At 42.6% G+C, this 11,615-nt stretch overlaps 1 long non-coding RNA gene across 3 annotated transcripts; it reads right to left on the bottom strand.

Annotated features, from left to right (window-relative positions):
* Positions 1–1,805: 1,805 nt before the first annotated feature.
* Positions 1,806–11,615, bottom strand: LOC111270566 (uncharacterized). 3 transcript variants are annotated; one of them, XR_002686351.2, is made up of 3 exons: positions 10,794–11,615; positions 2,362–2,819; positions 1,806–2,022 (listed from the first exon to the last, which is right to left on the bottom strand). It is a non-coding gene; the product is annotated as an uncharacterized LOC111270566 (long non-coding RNA). The 3 variants fall into 3 exon arrangements; XR_015314988.1 differs by having other exon boundaries at positions 11,017–11,615; XR_015314987.1 differs by lacking the exon at positions 10,794–11,615 and adding an exon at positions 4,604–4,877.

The following is an 11,615-nucleotide window of genomic DNA, read 5'->3' as shown; positions in this document are numbered from 1 at the left end:
TCTGTTGGTTGGCGATTGAGAAACGAGAACACTGACCCACAGGGGGATTTGACGCCTTGCAGATTTATAGGTACTTACAATTCGGGTATTTACATGCCTGGAAAGATACACTTACAGACAGGCACACTGGCCTTTACGATCCGTTCGCCGCCCAACGTTTTCTCGTCTCAACGAGAAGCGGTAGGCACCATGTGACCCAACAATGTTTGTCCTTCAGGTTTGTCTGGATTAGACATATCCAACCGATGCTGATTCACTCCCCTATCCTGAAAGCCTACATGTGTTTTTAGGAAAGCAGTGATGCCTCTCACATTTTTCATATTTTTAGTGAGGTTATATTGATCTTGTGCGTGTGCGTTCGCTAATTATGTATCACTTGATAGCTGTTTCAACCTGGATACAAATTCCGACCCATGCTGGGTGCAGTGTTTGATAACTTCGACAATGGTCGCGTTTATATGTAGCTACTACGGTAGCAAGCAACATGCGTAGCGCTCCACCTAGTATGCTCTTTGAAGAGAATATATTTCTAAAAGAGGCCGTAGAAGGCGTCTATTTACGTCGCCGTTTTTTACTCAGCCCGCACGCAAAAAAAAACTCCCATATATGCACATAGGCGGATCGGGTATGTGTTTGCGCGGTACACGTTTCCGAATTCGGTTCCCTTTGTTATGAACATTCGGTTGCATTTGATCGCTGTTAGCGCATATGAGACTCGGGATATGTAAAGCGGTAGACACTGCAAAGCCAATAAGGAGAAGGGAAAGGGCGCCTACATAGGGGCACCTAGTTTAGAGATGTGATATGGAGTAAAGGAAGGCAAATAAGGATATTGAGAATTTTTAGGAGCTCCGAAGCCAACTTGTAAATGCATACTTGGGCGTGAATTCGCGAAAAAAGGAGATAAATGGCTGAGTAGATGCATTATAAATATTTTATTTCGGGATAAGCTGCTTTTTATCGTACGCCCTCCTAACAGGCTCGAAAGGGTCCGGCATTGGCGTCTTTGGGCAGCCGGGGCGCACTCAGCTCGAAAAGACGTCGAGGGGACGTAAAAGAAGCAGCCAGCAGAAACATAGGAGATGCTGTTGGTAACTCTGGGTAAGTAAAGCGTTCCGACATCGATGATCGAACCGGCGACGATGACATACATTATCATGGTTATCACAGCATGAGTGACGGGTCTCAGCGGTACAGTCGACCTGGGGTTTGGCCCTGTGCCGGCGTCTGGGTTGAAGGGAATGCAAGAATCCCCAGACTCGTCCAGTTCAGCGGTTCGTTCTGACAAAATTATCGGCTGGAAGTGTCGATGCTGAGAGGGTGTAAGGTGCAAGTAAAAGGTTTAAAAACAGATGAGAAGAGGAAGCCAGCACGGCCAGAGAGAGGCATGGAAGAGAGAAACATGGCCCTAGATCTACCTCAGTAAACGCAACTGTCTTACGCTACCCTTTAGGACAGTTAATAATAATAATAATAACGGGAGCAAGTTCCGCCTCGAGAACTTGTTTTCCCGCAGAAGCTGCTGCTTTTGCATTTCGCGCATCTTACACGCGTGCATATTCATGTTACTATTAATGTGTTGACCATGGCCTAGATATGCGTTTGAATGTTAGATGTCGAGTAGCTCGTACGGCTCAAACACGCTGAATACTTCTTAATAAACGTTTGTAATAGCGCAAAATTTCACTTGCATCGTCAAGATTATTCCAAGACTGTCAATAAGTCTAAGTCCAAAACCTAGAACTTATGTCTACACTAAACTTTCAGCATCTACTTCTGCAAATGAAGATAATATTGATCTAAAATTATGTATATATATTATTTTAAAAACTTAGTTCTGTTTTTTATTTGAAACTCCCCAGCTCTGGCGGTGAATCGTTCACACCACCCTTGGTACAAACGCGTCTTCCGAAGTAGCCGTCGTCTGTTGCTGTCTTCCTACTTTGGTCCGCAATCCAATTTTCGATGGTTGGTCCGATTCCCACCATTTAGGACAATGTATAGAGTGGACTACCGCTACACCTGCAACAGAAATGGTGGTAACGGTGTTAGTAGGCGTTGTTGAAAACCAAGAGTCAGTCGGAACCTGCCAGCAAACAGCAAGGGAGGCGATGGCTATAGGAACCAACTGGAAGCGCAGAAGGGACTAGTAAAAAACACGAGTGAGAAGGAAGACTCAAAGGTGGCACTTGCTTGATGCTGTTTGCTGTGATATGCTGTCGAGGTGGCACAGCCTAGTAGAAGTGGTCGTGTTGATATTCTGCCTGGCTGCTTTCCTTCCTGGTAGAATCGACATTAACTGACCTACAACCTAGCTTTATAGGTCCCCTTAGAAGACGCTCTTTTACTCATATTACCCACCTTCTTTAGCCACGATGGTCCACGACAAATCAAGGGTCACAATGATTGCCATAGCTCGATGGCATGCAACCTCGTCCTTCACTGCGCGTTTCGTTGCCGCTGCTGCTGTTATTAGATGCCGACCCACGAGCGATAGACGGGTGCACCGGCAGTTTATATAAGAGCAGAGAAAGCAGCATCAGGGAGAAGACAAATTTTCACTGCTTCGATCACACCGTTTTTGTGGATCGAAATTTTGGAATACCTTCAGGTTTCTCCACGGCCAATATGATATGAAGGCTCCGGAAAGTCAAATCAATATTTCACAGCGATCATTCCGTTTTAAACATATGACTTTCCTGCAACTCTTTCTACGGATGTCGTTGCCTCAGTCGACCGGCTGATCATCGACCGTTCATAAACCGTCCATAGTAGTGCGCGATATCGTCCCTCTCAACGGCTACCAATAACGATGAAAGCTGTACGAGGAAAGAGGCAAAACAGGCATTGTACCTTTTTTTTCTATTGATGATGGTCGCAATGCTGCAATAGTTACACATGCGGGCGGCAATAATCGCACCGTCAGTCGTTGATCCACAAAAGCCCTCGACGCAGCTCTGACGGCAAATACGACCATAGTGTGTATGAGTAACGGCGCATACACCGATATTTTCAATGAAAACCGCCAGCGACTTGCGATACATAAAGGCGAATAAAATGACAGCAAGGGCAACGTTAGTGACGCGGTCTAAAGCAAAGGATGTTTGAACTGGCAACCTGTTTACTGACCGTTAAGTCCTTGCCCTAACTGGTAGGTTGTTACGTAAGGGAAATGCCAAGCGAAGCACACATTTTTGTATCGCAATAGTCCGTTCCGATAACAGTAGCAGCGAATGGGAGTAAATAGGGTCGGTGATCAGTTTAGGACTAAATTAAGTTCTTCGTAGAGTTTCACAGCTGCCAAAGAAGCGGAGCGACGTTTTTAAGTTGCGGCATTTTGAAGCGTCAAAAGTTATAAATATGATGGCAAAGATGAGGAGCAAGTCGTTCATCTTGTTGGCGTCCCATGCTTTGTAGCCATGCCGATAGTTAACGGATTTTGAGAATATACAACGGAATTAAGTAGATTTATTGCGATTAGTGACCAATAAGAAATACTCGTTGCATATCATTAACCAATGAACTTATAGGAGAGGACTTATTGATTCAAAGAAAACGTGCAAATTATAACTTGCTAGCGATAAAAAACAAGGAAAAGTGGTTACGAAGGAAGAAGTACGCAATGAATTAATGCAGCCTCCAGGCACTTCGCAGGTGGGCATGAGGAGCGCGTACAAAAAACTATTGTTTTTCGAAGTTGCACCCCACTCTAGTGAATATTTTATGCTCATAGAGGCTCTTGCATATACAGTGTATCATATATGGCCGACTAAATGTCAGTAACTAATTTGCAGCGAAAAGAACCTCTCTATTAGTTTTCATCATTTCGAACGCCTATGCAGCTTGGTGCTATACTAGCAGCTTAAATTACTTTGGGCCATTTCCATCGATAATCGTGACTGTAAACTTCATGGACCTGGGTAAAATTTGTGCCTTTATTTAAAATTTTTTAATATAATTTCTCTTATTATTAATCTTTTAATATAATAATAATAATAATAAAGAATAAAGGCATTTCAACAATAGTAACAAATTTGCCACTGCTAAACCTTGGCTTTCAGATAGCACTAACGCCGACTTAACGCGATTTATGTTACCTGATTATATGGGACCTTAAAGCTACCTAGTTAAAAAACAGTCAAGACTTTTTGGCGACCGAAGCCTAACAGTTAAATATTTTTCCCATTTAAATATTAACGGCTTTTGTTTATCAGTTGTAAACATGCTCTATTGATGATTTAGCAAACTAGCATTATATATTTTACGAGGTAGGTTCTATTAAGTAGTGAAACATAGCTAAACTTGGACCATCTTTCAAGTAGTAACTACGCTTTCATCGATGCCCAACAATACTATTTCATGCACATACAAAGGCACCTAAAAATGCCCGATCTAATCTTGAAGAGGAGACTAATTAGGCGCAACTGGGCTAAAAGCGCCCTTCTGTTTACAAGTGCTCAAGTCTGCGTTCAGGGTCGCCAGGAGCGCACTTTTGTTTACGTTATCAGTAGAAAGGAACAAGGAAATCTTTTATCTTTTTGAGGCTATTGCCTAAACTGGATAGGGGTAAGGGTATTTCAAGCATATATAAGAACTGCCTTACCCCGGAACAATGTATGTAGTAGCACAAACAGCTTCGCCGTAGCTTGGTCCCGAGACATTCGTGCAGAACCTGTAATCGCTTGCTCCAATCAGGAGCAACCGCAGGATAACTTGAACATGTTTGTTAAAAACAGGTTTCCGTAGAATAAGCCTGCTTCGGTAGTCGTTACTTGCACGACCTTAAACAGTTCGAAACAGCTTGACTGAGATCAGATTCAGACTGAAAGAGAGAGGAATGCGAACACCTTGTTAGTCGCAGATGCACTTCAAGAGACTTACGACCAACCAGTTCAGCATTTCGTTGTTAACTCCTGTCCAGAGCAAATATTAGCGCCCTGGCTGAGTTCGCGCTGCAGGATCACGAATAGCCGATGAAAATAACCGGGGCTTGTTGTGGAAGTCATAAAGGCCGCGGTCATTGTGGGGAATACGGAGTACATCGCCATGGACATGAAAAGCATAACAGGCGCGAGCATCACGGAGAACAGGGGCGTTGCGCCTGAAGACAAGACCGAGAAAACCATGGCTTACATCGCCATGGTGAGTCACATGGTTTTACAAGTGCTTACACACTTTTACTAGTTGCTCGTTAGTTGACTGTCTATTTCAAAAGCCATGCTGTCGGTAGTCAAGCGATTTGTTTAATGCTAGAAAGCCATAAATGGCGTCGACGATTCTTTCTCCTTATGAGACATGGCATGCGGCTCTGAATAACAGGCCTGTTATTTTCTGAACGCGGACCCTCTCCATAAACAACTTCGAATAAAGACAATATACTAATGATGCGTGCTAATCAAATTTAAAAAAAAAATATCTTTTACCTGAAGCAAAACCGCGCTTCTTACTGTTATGAAATTTCGCAATTATGATCTCAGGAGCGAAGATTCGATCCTGCTAAGTCAGATCTGAATGACACAGGACGTCTATTTGAGCAACTGCTCCAAATTCGAAAGGTGTGTACTGCTACTGAAGCTTATTTAACAGAATGGAAATGTTCTCTCCGGCACGACCGAATCCATCTCTAATAACAGTATAAAAAGCTTCGCAACAAGACTCAGCACTAATGTGATTGCTTATATATTAGTGCTTATTCTAAGACCAGTTAATCTGAAAGTTGTACGCTGTTGTAGAGAATCATAAACGGTATTCTTGGTAAGGGTAATAGCGCACAATACGTAAGGAATCGGTGTCGTTAAATAACTTGAGATTAGGTTAAGGGTTAAGTTACAAGATCGGTAGATATAGAACTCAGTTATCGCATTTAGATTTCAATTATATTTAATACGATTCTGACATGAGGGTGTTCTAGGAGCAGCAAAGACTGTAATTTGCGATTTCCCAAGAGGCGCATTTCGACATCTCACTTGATTGACTTTTAGCGTTGTCATGGTCGGCTGTTGACCTTACCAACTGGCAGGTCATTAGAAAATATTGAACAAGAAAAAAAAAGCTTTCAACCGAGTTTGCTTCTCAGGTCTACGGTGGCTTTGAAGAAAAAATAACCTCGCTTCATCATCGTAGCGGCAAATGCTGTCACGTTGGGATCTCGCTCCGTTGTTGGTCAAGACGATGGCCACTTTTTTAGTGCTGCTCTTAATGACAGTACAGTAGCGTAGCCGCGGCTACAAAGGCGGGCAGATGACGTCGAGAGCGTAACCTTCTGCGAAGCTTCAATAAGGTGCGAGTCTGTACGTAGGAATGTGGCTGCTGTCGCTGTGTGTTTATGCATGACCTTGACAAAAGGGTACAAGGCAAACCTAGGGCTATCATCTGATGCTTCAAACCTTTGGGCCAGCAGCGGCTCCGTCTCGCTGCCGACTAAAGTGCATGGACCGCGAAACGGATCGAGAGACGATTGCGTATCGACGCCGGTATTGCCAATTATCGACCAGTCGGCACCAGCGCGCCCAGTGCAACGAACTAATTATCCAGGCATTTGCTTTTCGGTCCCCGGAAGCCTATAACAACGAATGACCGAAGGCGAAAGGAACGACTGGAGATCTGTATTTCCTAATAAAGACCTGCTACCACTCGCACCGTAGCTGTTTGCACTACCGCTGAGATTACTAGTAGAAAGGGATGAAGCAGATATCGTACCATTAACTATCTTGTCAGCCGCCCTGTTTCCAGGCACCGCTACTCAGGAAAGAAAAATTCGTACTTTTTTTGCAGAAGTCTCTTTCCCGCGTTAGTGGTACGATGGTTGACGTCGTCAATGGGGACGCACAGAACGGCGGCCTGGCCGCTCTCCTTCGGGGTTACGATGAAGGTGACGAAGTTGCCAAGCGAACTTTCTTCTATTTGGTCGTAAAAACAATTGTCTTCCTTTCGCTCGCGTTTTCCCTTCGGATTCTGTCACGCAACCGACTTTTACGATGCTTCTGTTCTCTTCCGCCCGTTCGTCCTTTGCTGCTATTGGTTTTCCACTTGCTTCTGCTGCTCTTACTCCTGACGACGAAGGCGCTCGAAATTATAGGTCTGCAGGCCTCGACGCGTTGAGCTCAACGCGTTTTCAACCGGCGATGATTGGCTATGATTTTACACCAATATCTCTACCTATCTTACAGCAGTACTTTCTGATGGGTCTCTCTTATCTTGCCGTTGGTCGTCGCGTGGAACTGTCGGTCATTTCAGTTACAGATTTTCGGTACGGGCCCTCAATTTCGAACCTACTTGCGCAGTGACTGCTGCCTGTCAGCCAGATCGTTAGGTTTTGGCCTCGGGTGTTTGACCGGGTGCTACTGCCTCCCAAGAGCCTCAGCCCAGCGGATGGGTTCACGGGTGCCATTTAGAAACACGTAATTCATACGTTCGGTCTCTTTACGAAACAACGTTTTAATACCACGTCGTACATGATAAGCAAGTTAGCAAGATGGCTCTACACAAATAGATAATCAAAGGGCAAGGCTAGCTTTATTTGATTTCAATAATTAGAAATAAAGCTGTGTCTTTTGCTAAACAGTAAACTAAGTTACAAGCTTTATTTAGAAAGTAACACTACTTTCGGCGGAACTTCGAAATAAATCGAAATCCTCTGAATGTTAATATCCTTCTCTACTTTTATCGTAGTTTGTTTCTGTGTTCTAACGATTTTCAATTAAGATTCAAAAAAGTTCATTAGGTTTGAATTGGAAAGGATCAGATGCATATCCGCAGCGGTAAAACATGCAGAAAAAAACTACCGCAAAACGCGCAGTCGTAAATAATTTTTTTCTTAATTGGCGCACGAACGATAATATTTGCTATTGATCTATGATATATTATGTACGCCTCTATTTAAAAAAAATAAAGTGTGCTATTACCATAAATATTATTTTTCTCACGCATGTAGTACAGTATATGTCAATGGTGGAGTTTCAAAGAACAACTCCCAGACCATTTCAGCCACTGGCTTAGCACTTCAGACTACCAGCAAAACTTTTGCAACTTTAAAGCGGTGCTTTTTGTCAGTAGACTTAGTTTTAAGCTTACACAGGACGAGTATCTCTACTTATCTACCAAGATCGTTCTAGGTACTTATTTACTTATCTGAATGTAAGCACTCTATCCTCAAAGGCTGTTTTTATCTCTCAGACTGTGCTGCTTACGACCCGACACCGAAAAGCAGTAAACGTGCGTATTAGACATACGAAATTACATATTGCCTCCTATTGTGCCTACTTCGACTCAAATTCGAAGCAGTTGCAGTGATTTCACCAATGGCAACGCCACCGCCGTCATTACTATCTGGGAGTTCGACCTTGAAACAACAACCTTGGGGACGAACACTCCTGGTTTTGCTGACGAAGTATGAAGAGAGCCAAGACATCGTGGAGATGCAGGACGTTCAGTTCAAGGGATACTGGTTTTCCATAACAAACGGGGGTTAAACACACGTTCGGACGAATGAACGGCCCATTATTGAACCTTAGAAGATCTCTTAGGAAGGAATTCTGGAGAGCTCAGAATCGATGTCAATCACACACACCTACCTACAGCGAGACCGCCTAGGCCACCATGGCACCGCAGGAAGCCCTTTAGTTACGTCTGGCCCTGACTTCCTCAGCCTACGCCGTTCTATTTGGCGACCCGATAAGCATAGAAGGTCCTCCTGGGACGATGGACGGAACAAAGCAGAACGCATTTTTCCGAGAAGTCCAAGCTATCAAAGTTCGCTTGACTGCTTCGCAAAGTTACTCTGGAAGAACCACTTGGCAAAGTAGCTCCCAAGGTATGTTTACATTGCACTAGACAAAATTGGTGGTCGGTAGAAATAAGTTCAGTTGCATTTACTCTATACTTGCTATTACTACGTGCGCTAACTTGAGAGTAGTTGTCTGAATAATAACGCAAAAATAATGAATCTGTGCGATGAATGCCAAGCATATAGATAATATCCAGGGCAGAGCTGCGTCAACGTAGTAGCGTGCAGAAGTAAATGACCGTAGTCAGGGAATAGGCCAAAAAAAGGGTGCATTAATATTCAATGAAAGCGAGCATCGAATAGCTACGCCGAATTTTGAACATTCTGGTGGGACCAGTCTGGCATTGGAGGACGATTACAGAATCAATGAGCAGCCTGGGAAATGCGGTCCAGGAGTACCTTAGCTGTATTATCTTTCTCAGAAGTATCTCGGCCCTGCTACTCAACACCAGCGATTTTCCTCTCCAGCAACGTAAAGATGAGTCGAGACTATTTTTGAATGTGACAAAAGTAAGGTGTAATTAAAGTGGCGTTAGTTAAACGTGAATGCAAAGTTAGTTCATTTTTTAAGTGGAATTATTTAAAAAATCTTCGTATCCCAACGAGTGGTCAAACGCTTATGGAGCACGAATAATAAACACAGAATAAGGTAGCGTTATGTGTCCTAGTTTATAGTACTGGCTTACACATATAGCGGAGATGATTCGAGCTCCTTCACAATCGATGTTTTATTTCTATCTGTTTGTTACTAGGGGGGAAGTGATTCGATAACAGCAGAATTAACTTCAAATGCAATTATCTCTGACGGACTATCTTATCTTAATTATCTCTGACGGACTATCTTATAGTCAGCAAAGTTTGTAGACGCGATATGTTCCTTGCTGCCACATGTCTGACTCATTCGTAGATCAAAGAATAGAATAACTATAGAATACGGGTTATCCTCCGGGTTACTAAAATAAATTTCAAAAATGGAGGACATTATCCGGAACTAAGGAAGCTGGCTCTTGACGCTACGCGGATAAAAATGTTTTCTCATGTTGAAACAATACTATTGTAGGATCCTTTTTTTAACCACTTAACGGGTTTATTTTAAAAGATTCACTGTCAAAGTTATGAGATTGGGACATAGAGCTTTGGCACTAACATTTTCACTAAACAGCTGTTCATCATATTGGACAAATATTTGTTTGCCCTTACACGAGGCCTTGAGGCCAGATGTTATAATCATACGCTGATTATGCTATACAATGCACTTTACTGTAATCAATTGGTTGGTTGTATTTTACTAGGTTATTAAAAAAAAAAAAAGGGGGTAACTTAATACTCATTTTAACATTACTTAAATTTCCGTCTCTAATGGATGAACTTGCTCTTCATATACTCGGCATTCATGGAATTAACTCTATTTGAAATGTGATTGATATTGAAGCCGTTTTACGAAGCTCACCTATTTTCAATTTACTCACCTAGTAATTCATGTTTCAGCAGTATTATGCTTGTTCAAGTGACTGATACAGTTCAGAACTATCAAGTTATCTATATAATTGTGCAGTAGTTGGGAAATAAGCGCCTAAATTGTAATGGCTCTTTTAATGTAAGCAGCCTATTTTTTTAGTTGATATTTTTTTGTTTGTTAACTTTGCAATATGGTCTGCTTGTTCTTGTTCTTCCGTTACGCACTTCATAACATGATTTTAGATAACATGACATAGCTTGATTGGTTGATCTTTAATATTAGGTACATAAAATCGGCTGCCACTATACTGTCAATGAGTAATAACTGTTTCCAGTACGTCATAACTTAACCAGAATGGTATTATCTTATCTTATACCAGGACACTCTTCTAAATTAAAGCTCAAGGCTCCATGGAAGCTCTGCGCCCAATCTGGCGTATTCCTCTATTAGTTAGACTGCGCTAGCAACCTTCGGTAATATTCAAGCTGTAACTATCTTGATAAAAATTCTAATTGAAGAATAAAGAGCAGAAAGTTTAGTTACGGTTACTTTTCATGTAACAGTGATGTGGCTCGCAAACGTCATATCCGGCGAGGTAATTCAATTATGGACAGTTAATCTGTTGAAGTCGATGGAAATTATTCCGTTTTAGTAAGTGTCACCGATCAGTACAGGCGGCAACAACCTTTCCTCGTGATCTCGTACCCCTACCAACACAGTCTCAAACAGAAATCACCCTTAACCTTTGCCATACGCTTGCCATACAGTATACCTCCACTTTTCACAGGTCTGTGAGTAGACGCGAACCTCCACTTGCCAATAACCTGACTCATTCATATTTCGTGCACATACAGCGTCCCACCAACCAATAGCTTGGATCGTCTCAACGTTACACTGCCGGCAGCCGTCACGAACGCCAATATACTATGCTCCTAGTTTATGGCCAATTTCCGCCTGACTAGGACATGGTCTCCGTATTGACAGCGGTCGGCTGTTTCCAGCCTTCCATCACATGTACTCGAATAAACGTTACAGGAACACGTGTCGCATCTGCCGAATGCGCGAAATCTTTGACTATTTAAATATAGTTAATGATTAGAGACTCGTTAACTGCAAATGCAGTGAAATTCATTTTGGCTTTTGCGGAAAAGGCCTCAATGGTGTTTTACCAACAAGTCCATCAGTCTATCACTATCAGTGGCTTCGCCTAGTGAAACAGCTCTGTAGGGTAACTGCTACTGGATTATTGCACCGGGTCAGCAGTTTACTTAAAATGATTCACTTATGCCCACAATCAGTTGCTCCGCCCTCGTTTAAACTAAACCAAGGATATATTTTCTACGGCGGTTTATTTTGAATGCGCTTCTTACG

The sequence above is a fragment of the Varroa jacobsoni genome, unplaced genomic scaffold (genome assembly GCF_002532875.2).
Source record: "Varroa jacobsoni isolate VJ856 unplaced genomic scaffold, vjacob_1.0 contig00006, whole genome shotgun sequence".
NCBI classification, from domain to species: Eukaryota; Metazoa; Arthropoda; class Arachnida; order Mesostigmata; family Varroidae; genus Varroa; species Varroa jacobsoni.
This window is presented reverse-complemented; position numbering and strand designations above follow the sequence as displayed.